Source organism: Callorhinus ursinus, unplaced genomic scaffold, assembly GCF_003265705.2.
Source record: "Callorhinus ursinus isolate GAN/ISIS: 27379988/994484 unplaced genomic scaffold, GSC_fseal_2.0 scaffold16, whole genome shotgun sequence".
Classification (NCBI taxonomy): Eukaryota; Metazoa; Chordata; class Mammalia; order Carnivora; family Otariidae; genus Callorhinus; species Callorhinus ursinus.
Window position 1 is genome coordinate 29,172,852 of NW_027397078.1, and position 10,286 is coordinate 29,183,137.

The 10,286-nt window shown below is 44.8% G+C and overlaps 1 protein-coding gene across 2 annotated transcripts in view; it reads right to left on the reverse strand.

The window, feature by feature from the left end:
- PPEF1 (protein phosphatase with EF-hand domain 1) overlaps positions 1–9,930 on the reverse strand; it is a 112,880-nt gene extending 102,950 nt beyond the window's left edge. The window contains exons 1-4 of one of the 2 annotated variants that reach the window (XM_073902023.1): positions 9,789–9,930; positions 9,096–9,272; positions 3,125–3,211; positions 911–1,012 (exon numbers count right to left, since the gene is read on the reverse strand). The gene's annotated coding sequence lies outside the window, so the exon portion shown is untranslated. The remainder of the gene's footprint in view (positions 1–910; positions 1,013–3,124; positions 3,212–9,095; positions 9,273–9,788) is intronic. The other variant, XM_073902024.1, reaches the window with a different exon arrangement.
- Between the last annotated feature and the right edge of the window lie 356 nt (positions 9,931–10,286).

Genomic DNA, 10,286 nt, shown 5'->3' on the forward strand with positions numbered 1-10,286 from the left:
GATCTCTTCCTTCAGAATGCATGGTCTGGGACCTCCAGAGGCTAAAACCCTCGGGTGTCTACTCCTTCTGGGATAATTGTAGATTCATAAGAAATGAACTCTCTTCCTCTGAGAGCACTAAGATCTGAAAGAATGCTATGCCAGTAATAATCATAATAGCTAAAATCACTACTATTTATTAAGGGACTGCTGTTTACCCAGCCCAGTGGGTGCTTTATATTTCTCTTACTCCAGTTAATCTTCACAGCAATTCTTAAGGTGGTACCATCACTCCCGCATTACAGATGAAGAACTGAGACTCAGAAATTAAATATGGCACTCCGTGGCACAGTTGACTAGTGGCAGCCCTGAAGACCCATTCTGTTCAATGGTGAAAGAACAAAAATGTCCACTAAAGGGTTAGCTACACCTTGGTTTCAGAGCCAGTCTGAAGCACTACATCACTAAAGAGAATTCTCAAACACTTCAAGGAACTCTGTTTCCCTTTCCTATAGAGAGATGGAAACCCAGTGATCCTCTAAGATAGTAAGAGGCAAGGGAGCTACAGGAAGATTTCTGAACATGAAGTTGTGTAGTGGGCCTTGGGTAATGGCCCCACAAAGGGTCTAGAAGGGTTTCTCAAAGTATCTCTTCCCTCATTTCTAGTCCTCACCCAAGTGACCACAGAGTTTTTCCAAACATCAAATTCCTTTGCAACCCTTCAAATTGCAAAGTCATCTGTACACCTTTTTAAGACAAGGACAACTGATTAGGAATCAGACTCTTTGAGGAAAAAATCACTCCGGGAAATTGCAAAGCAATAAAATAAACTCTAAGGCGTACAGGTTTCCTGTCCCATTGCTACACAATAGATGTTTATAATGTAGACTTCTGCTTGCTCAAAATACCTAAGAACAAACAAACACATTACCTCTTTCTTCTGCTTGGCAAATGCGGAGGTTTTTCCTCACTCCAGGTGTTTCAAGAGACACAAAAACAAGAAAAAAACCTTCTCTATGAGGGATGCAGAGGTCTGAAAGAAAAGAGGTACAATTCCAGCTCTCTGGAGCACCGCCCCCACCCCCCCACACACACGCACACACACACTCCACATCTCACACCTCTGTATCTCTCTGCAGGGAGAACTCTTGCTTAAATAAATCACAAATAAATCAAGAAATAAATACACATGCACAAAGAAATAACTCGAACAGGCCACGGCTGCTTTTTGCCTTTCAGCCTGGAAGGCGAGCCCAGAGCCACAGATCCGGGTGAGGCCGGGTTGGCCTGGGAGTCGCCACTGTCTGCCCCGACCCTGCCCTGTTCCCGCCTCGGCTTGGAGAGCAAGAGACACACTCACGTAATGGGCTGCGGTCACACGACTGCTTTCCAGGGGACCCGGCCCTGGACAGGCAGGGCCAGGCCTCTGTTGGCATAAGTAATCTGCATCGGTACAAAACACACGAGGAATTTTACTAGGTAAGGGCAGAAGAACGTTCAGTGGCTAACCCTTTAGGCCCACCGAGGCTGATTTTTAGGCAACACGGCAGCCACTGGGTATGACTAAGAGGTGTGGGCACGCTCTACATTCCTCCTTGAACTTGAAAGGGCACGGGGCGCAGGGAGCAGCCCTGGGTGCTGTACTGCCGCTCTATCCCTCTCGCTGTTCCATTAGCTACGTGATGGAGAACCCGGCTGGGAGAGAGAGATTCACCTCCCTTCCGTGGCAGGAAGGAAACTGAGAGTCGACCTGTAATTTTGCTGAGTTTGAGAAGGAAGAGGAGGGAGACGCATTTGGGAAACGAGGTGCTGCTGGTAGGATGGGGGCCGCCAGGCACGGTTCTGGCATCTTTCGAGGCTGTCCGGGGTGATCTTGCTCCCACAGGCTCAAACTGACTGCAGCTGCACCCACAGCAATTCTCTCCCCAGTGCTGCCTGGCTGGTAAGCCAGCATCTGTTTTTGAGCTTCCTGGCCTTCGGCATCGCAAGCTAGGATTTAAAGGACTCGGGCCAAAAATCATTTCATAACCCCACCCAAGCTGCTCTTTAGCCAACTCCTCTCTGCACTCGAGAGCCATAGGCCATCCAGGGAAGTGGTTACCTCGCTTGCTATTTAATCTAATGGGGTCACTTTAAAAATACCTGGAAAGGCAGCTCTGGGCTTCTGTACTCCTATTAGCATATTAAATATTATCAGAGGGCCTCATTACGAGGCAGTACGACCGTACAGGTTTCCATGGCAGGGTCTCCAAGACTAGGACCTGATGAGGCTGCCATTCGCTTTGTAAATGATAGCGTCATTACCCAGGTTCTCAAACAAATAGCGGACCATGTCGCTCTACAGCTATGTTTCCGGCCAAATGCCTATTCAGTCCACAGGGGTTAAATGATGGCTATGTCTAGATACGGTTGTTCAAATGTCAACTCCTCTGTGTGAAGCCTTTCCCAAATCGCCAAAGGGGAGTTAGGCCCTCCGTCTTCTGGCTCTCAAAGCCATGTGCGCGTCCAATTATAGAGCTTCCCAAAGCGCACTGTAATTTGTCCTCTTACATAGGAAATCCTGAGGAAAGGATCCATTTCGTTCCTCTTGGCGTTCCTGGCACCAAATGCATAAGAGGTACTCACGAGATGCTTGTTTCATCACAGAAAGAAAGGAAAGGAGGGAAAGAACTCGTGATTTAGGTGGTTATTTTAATGGTCAGCCTCTGGACCATGAACTGCATTAGCTGTACCCTTTATGTGATCTATCTAAAACTTTGAATTCACTTAAAATGAAGAACTTCACCATATTTTTCCACTGTATGAAGAATGCTGAAATGTGACTTTGAGCACCACAAAGAGTCTTATAGCCAGCCTCCAATTGCTGAATGAACCAGCACTGACAAATGCGAATAGACGGTAATAATAACATTTATTGAGCACGTGCTAGGTTCTAGGCACTTGTTAATTTTATATGTATTAATCTTATTTCATCCACACACCATCCTATGAGGCATATACTATTATTATCATTCCCATTCACACTTCAGGACCTAGAGCCCAAAGTCAAACAGCAAATGAGTGGCAGAGCTGGGATTTGAACCCAGGCACTTAGACTCTCGAACCCCTACTTATGATCCTTACACTATACTGCCTCGGTCAGCACCTTATGTGTTTGCAAAATGAAGGTCTCAGCTTCTTCTCAGATGCTCTCTGACTTTCCTCCAGCTGAGCAGGGATGTCTTCTCCCAGCCTGAAAACAGAAAAAATAATTGGCAAAGTAACGTTCACAGTTTTAAACTCACTTGTTAACAGACTTGGGCCCCAAACAGTTGAGGTCAATGTCTCTCTCTCAGTGGGCACATCATCGTATGAAAACAGCCAACAGGAAAGGTTGGAAAAGGTCATGGCCATACCAAATCACCCTGAACTAAGGTGGCTTGTGCTCTTCAATTTGACACAATTCAACACAACACTCTGAGCACCCCTACGTGGCAGGCGCTGCTGAAGGACAGGGACATAGCAGGTGAACAAAATGGACACGATTAGGTGGGGCAAACAAGAAATTGAAATAAAATCACAAATTAAAATCTTCTTCTCCTATTGGAATATGAATTTTCCAGGTACCTAAAACAGTGCCGGGCACATAATAGAAATTTATTACATGAATAAATAAAAGCAATATGGTACGATAAGATCTCTAATGGGACAGGGACGGGGTGCAGAGAAAGAGCCCCATCCCAGTAAGGGGGATGAAGGAAGGCTTTCTAAACGAAGTGTCACTGGGGTGCCTGGCCAGCTCAGTTGGTAGAGCAGAGCGGGGTAACTCTTGATCTCAAGGTTGTGAGGACAAGCCCCCTGTTTGGGCATAAAGCTTAGTTAAGGAAAAAGGAAAGAAAAAGAAAAGAAGTGATGCCCCACCCAAGACCTGACGACTGAGCAGCCAGAAGTTAGAAGTTAGCCGAGAAGAAAAGAGGTGGGGGAGAGAAGAAAGTGTTCTTGCCGATAATGTGTATTTCACAGTCCTTAACAAGGATGTGAGATGGGAGAGGTAAGACAAAAATCAGAATGCCCTGAGCTCCCAATTACAATATTGCAAGTAGATGTACAAGTGGGTAGAGAAAAGTGCCCGTCTGCTGTTTTATTGAAAAATGGCAGCCTCTCTACCCCAGCAGGCTGGACTTGCTCTTTCTTGGCTATCTTGGCTGTCTCTCCTTCCTTTCTCCCTTCCCCATTTCCCTACCGGGTTTGCCTTCACCTTCCTTGCTCTCAAATGCCTGTCTCAGGGTCTGCCTCTGAGCGAACCTAGACCAGGACACTTGGTTAGTCTATGGTGGCAGCAAGCTATGGAGAGACAGAGGGGAACGGAGAGGCTGGTTACCTCACAAGGGACAGACTGAGCATTGCCGGCGGACCTCTCCTACCCCACAAGTGTCCTGGAGTCGGCCCCAGTTCCATCTTCTACCAAGGAAAAGTAATCCTAATGGGCAGCTCCTAGTATTGGTCATGACACACACTGGGGAACATGCTAGACTCTAGACAGAGCAGCTGGATGTGGGAAGAGACTGAGAAAAGAAACAACGTGTGCTGATCTGTTAGGTGGTGAGGACTTAAGGTGTCTGTCCACTCATGGCCCCTGATACCTGAATGCCCAGTAGCAACCCTTTGGACAGTAGAAAGCAAAATATTAGAAATCATATTTTTATCTATTTTTAAATTCTTTAATTTCCTACTTTCATGTATGTTTGGTAATGTACACAATACGTGAGTTCAGTAGTATTAATTACAAATACATTACCATACCCATATTAGGGGTCCATTCTCAAAGAGCTTGTACTGTGATAGGTTCACGATCAAAAACATTCAAAGAATCTTGATTTAAAGAGCCTTTTATTTTATTTTTTTATTTATTTAAAGATTTTATTTATTTATTTATTTGAGAGAGAGAGAATGAGAGATAGAGAGCACGAGAGGGAAGAGGGTCAGAGGGAGGAGCAGACTCCCTGCCGAGCAGGGAGCCCGATGTGGGACTCGATCCCGGGACTCCGGGATCATGACCTGAGCCGAAGGCAGTCGCTTAACCAACTGAGCCACCCAGGCGCCCTTAAAGAGCCTTTTAAAGAGAGGAAAGGAATACCAAGTAATTTTATGTTTCAATAAAGAGAAAGGATCAAACATATCTCCAGGGATGAATTCTGGGTATTGAAAAGCCACATTAAGTAAGAGAAAAGAGAGGCCAAATTTGGCAAGTCATTAGAAAGCCATCAAAAGAAATTAAAAGTGGGTTACAATTCACTATCGAGGGAAAGAAATTCATAAAGGCCAGTGCTGACCAGATGTATCTGTTGGGGTCACCTGGTCAGCAGCCACAATGACAGGCTGAAATAGCTGTCATTATGTGTTGAAGTTTACAAGGTCAGCCTTGAGAAGGCTACAAAAGTTGAGCTCTCCATGGTTGTAATTTAATAAACAGAAGATTGGTGGGTATGAGAATTTAAATTTTGACCACTGCTTAATCTAACCCTAGCTTGGTCCTAGATGGCTTTAAGTTAAAACCAACCAACCAACAAACAGACTCCTAAAATTAACCCTGAATGTTCAGAAATCAAATCAAAAAGCTTCATAGAGAGTCACGGTCTGGGTAGACTAAGGGCACACTACCCACTCCACCTGTCTCTCCTGCAGAATGAAGCTGTAAAACACCTGGACAGGATCCATGGAGCAGCTATCTGAGGACTGTGGCAGGCAGACCCAAGATGGCCCAACAATCCCCGCCTCCTGGTATTCATGCTCTTGTGTAATCCCCTCTCCTTCAGTGTAAGGCTGGACCTAGTTAGTGACTGATTTCTAATCAATCAAATACGGCAAAGGTGTTGGCATATTGTTTCTGTGACTAGGTTATAAGACTGTGACTTTCCGTCTTGCTAGCAGACTCTCTCTATTGCCTTCACAGCTTGTGTGCTTTTGATGAAGTAAGCTGCCATGTTGGAGAGGCCTACATGACAGAGGACTGAAGGAAGTCTCTGACCAAAAGCCAGCAAGGAACGGAGGCCCTCGGTCAAACAGACCTCAAGGAAATGAATCCTGCCAACAACCACTTGAGATTGGAAGTGGACCCTTCTCCGGTTAAGCCTTCCGATGACTGTGGCCTAGCGAACACCTTGACTGCAACAGCTCTTGGGGACCCAGGTAAGCCATGCCCGGACTCCTAACCAAAACCCACAGAAGCTGTGAGATCATAAATGTGCATGTTAAGCTTCTAAGGTTTTTGGTAATTTGTTACATAGCAATGAATAAGTAACACAAGGACTCGGAAAAGTAAGTAGCAGAAGGAAGATTGAGGAAGATCAGAGTTTGAAGTATCACAAAACTGGTGGTGAGTTGGCCATTTTCTTCCCTCCAGTTCCCCTAGCCTGGATCTGAGGAAGCAAACATTCAAAATAAAGCCACAATGAGATAACACAGTACACCTATTAGGACAGTTAAAAACAATCTAATCATACCCAGCGCTGGTTAGGATGTAGCGTGACTAGAACTCTCATGCTTTGCTGGTGAGAATGCAAAATCGTACATTTACTCTGAAAAAATAGTTCGGTAGTTTCTTGTAAACTTGAACATACACTTTTACCATATGACAGTGCAATCCTACCCCTGGGTATTTACTCTAGAGAAATGAAAGTCTATATTCACACAAAAGCATATGCATGGGTTCATACGGTCAAACACTGCAAAAAGCCCAGATGTCCTTCGGTGGGTGAATGGATGCATGTCTGTGGGACCTCTGTACAATGGACTACTACTTAACAAGAAAAACAAATTATTGATACACACAACCTGAATGAATCTCAAAGGCATTATGTTGAATAAAAGAACCCGTCTTAAAATGTTACGTACATTTCTGTGACATTCTTGGGACGATAACGCCACAGTGATGGAGAAGTGCTCAGTGGTTGTCAGGGCTAATGGGGGGGGTGACTACAAGAGGATAGCTTTGGGGGGCAGTGTTCTGTGTCCTAATTAGGGTGGTGGTTACACTAATCTAGCCATGTGTCCAGATTCACAAAACTGTACAAGTCGACTTTACTGTACATGAATTTTAAAAGAAAAAACTTCAGAGCTGGCTCTGGTTTAGTGCCTTGGGGTCTGCGAGATATTAAAGTCCCCGTGGGCTGACTCTGCCAAGGGCCGCCCTAAATCCCAGCCAGAAGCAGCACCTTCTACTGTAAACTACGAGCGCTAAGGAAAACACTGGCCCTTCCCTCGGACTTCACCTTTGGCTCTCTATCCATGAGCAAAACTCAAAAAACAGAGATCCCAGTCAGAAAATGTACCCCAACCATTCTTTATTCAACAGGTACTTACTGAGCATGTTCTAGCTACAAGGCAGGGATACAAAAATGAATACATTCTGATCCATCTCCCTTGCAGGTTCATGGTTGAATGAGAGACACGGGTCTGTCCACAAGTAATTTCAAGACAGGAGGTGTAGGTACAGAGATATGCCCACATACTGTTGGAGTCTAGAAGGATAGTAGTTCTGCCAGGGCAAGTGAGGAAATACTTCATAGAACATGCAAGGTGGGAAAAGGCATTCCAGGGATCATAGGTGCATGATATATTTGAGTAATGTTTCCTGAGACTTGGGGGGAGGGGGTGTATAGAGCAGAGGATGGGGAGGTAGGTTGGGACCAGCTGTGATCATTCTTGTAAACCCTAACAAAGAATTCAGATTTTAACTCATCAGTCAGGGATTACAATTTCAAATGCTCACATGGGCTGGGGCAGGTGAGATAAATGAACAAAGCAGCCTAGGTGGAAGTGATGGGACATTCTAGAGAGTTTGTGTCTGAATGAGGCAGCTGCTACCTACTGGTAGCTCCCTCCTAGTCTGCCATCCAGAAATCCTGGCCCAGGGTTGCCCAGTGTAATTTTTCAAGAGAAGCTGAACATATTTTTATGTAAAATCTCCCTACTTTTAAATGTCAGTGTATTTCTGCAAATTTAGGATGCCATCGACTATAAGGTACATCATTATTTTACGTACCAAGAAGAAGGAAAAAAGCCACCCATCAAACCATGGCACTCCATTGATTTTAAGACACATCCCAATCTCAGAGGTGCTAAAATGTGAAAAGCACGGTCATCTTAGAATCAATGAAATGCAGTCATTCTCATCTTCTCAAAACACGGTACAAGCTCCACGGATTCAGTGTGAGGCTGCCAGATGGTGAATTCGATCTCTAAGTGAAGGGAAGCCTGAGGGTGCTCTGATTCGATTCAAGCTTGAGGAAGATCACTCTGAGGGTCAGATGATGAGGAACTGGGGGAAAGCCAGCCGTGGGAAGACTGAGGAAGCCCCGGCCACAATCCAGGAGATGAGAAGGGCTGAATCACAGTGAGGGGTGGTGGGGGTAGAGAGGAAGGGCCCGATGCAAAAGCCTTTCCCGTCATAAATCCCACAGATCCTGGACTGGGTATAGGAAGTGAGGGAGGTTTCTAGTTTGAAATAATAGATGGATTAATCACTTCTTCAGTATTTACTCTGTGTCCACCCTATGCCAGGCATGACGCCAAGTGCTGGGGGTACCGTGGTGGACAAGACACTGTCCCTGCCCTGTCATTTACAGTCTGGCGGGCAATGCCATTAACTGTGGGAGAGTATTAACAGGTACAGGGCTAGGACATGAAGGAGAGATGGAGAAAAATAACAAGTTTCCGTGTCCCAAAGGCAGCAGAAGCCTGAGTGTAGAGCCCAGGAAATAAGTCAGGTCTATAGATTCCCATCAAGAGGTCATCAGGTTATGGATAACAACTGAAGCGGGTGGAGAAGACCAAAGAGCCAGGGACAGCTTGTAGAGAAGGAAGGCAAGAGGGGGCAAAAGCAGAAGCCTGGGGAATTGAGACATTTAAAGGAAAGGAGGAGGAGGAAGGAACAAAGGAGACTAAAAAAGCAACAATCTGGAAAAGGAAGGGGCCCGGGAGAGAGGGCTATCTGTAAACCAAGGGAGACAGGTATTCTCATATAATCCAATATAGTTGCATCTATAATTACTGTGTAGAAGTAATTTACCTTGGCAATGTACAATTCAGATTTTTCAGAGTTATGGGTATTTTGCATGAATGCCAAATAGGCTTACCAGAACTACTTCTTATTTAGAGAGTTGTGATATTTTTAAATATTGCCACAATCTGTTCCTTTAGCTTGTATGTGCTTGCGTTTTGCATGTATCTCAGTTTGACATCTAGCATGAGTCAATGGCAGAGTAATGGTAATTTCTTACTTCTTCTTATTTTCCTTCTGCAGGAGCTATAATCTGCCATTCCAAGACAAAAATAAAACAAGAATATACATTTATGCAACTGCCTCTCATATCAAGGCACTGGGAATGGGGCAAAACTGATCTAGGCACACAGTGGAGTCCCCTTGCAAGATCATCATGAGGTTCTTGGCCTAGAGCTCTGTCACAGGTAAGCCTGTGATGTGGTAAGACACTCTGGTCCTCTGGAATTGCTCAGAAAGGTCCTTCATTTTATAGGAGAGGACACAAGGCCCAGAGAGGTTAGGTGGCCTCCCCAACATTACAGTCTTACGATTCGGTGGCCAATACTCCTTCCACATCAAGGTGACCCATTCTACCCTATAAAGATCGCCCAAATATAAATTATAGTAAAATATACAAAAATACATATTAAAGTATGATAAACACCATACACAAAACATAGAGTCTACCAGAGTTGGCAAAACAGAGGAAGAAGGTTAACTTTCAATCATATGGTTCCATGCCTACCCAGATTTCATTCAACTCATCTGCTCCATTAAGCGTTCTTACCCTTCTAAGTTTTATCAGTTCTGCACTGGTTCAAGGAAAATAGACTCCTAGATCTTCACTTTGTTGGTCGCTGAATCTTTCAGCTTAACCTGCAGGCTCAGGACACTATCCATCGTCACGCTTATAGGTCTTACTTAAAGAGAATTCCTCAGCCTCATCTGGAATTTTCCAGAAGTAAATTCTAGAATGAATCTTTAATAGGTTGCCTTGGCAGCCCCACAATGTCAGAATCAGATATGACAGTACCTGCTAACAGAATGTGGACAACACAAGCTGGATGAGAGAACCACTTCCTGTTTATTGGAAAGGCAGGTTCCAGGTTCTTCAAGCTTTCTTTCTGCCACCACTTGCCTCCCTGTCAAACATTTTTGCATCATGAACACAGAAAACAAAGAACAGTTGGTTTCTTGGAGGACCGTTGAAACTATTAGCTAAAACAAGGCCTGGGAAAGATCCATGGCTTTCTTTTCAAAATCCTTGTTGCTATTGCCCGAGAGG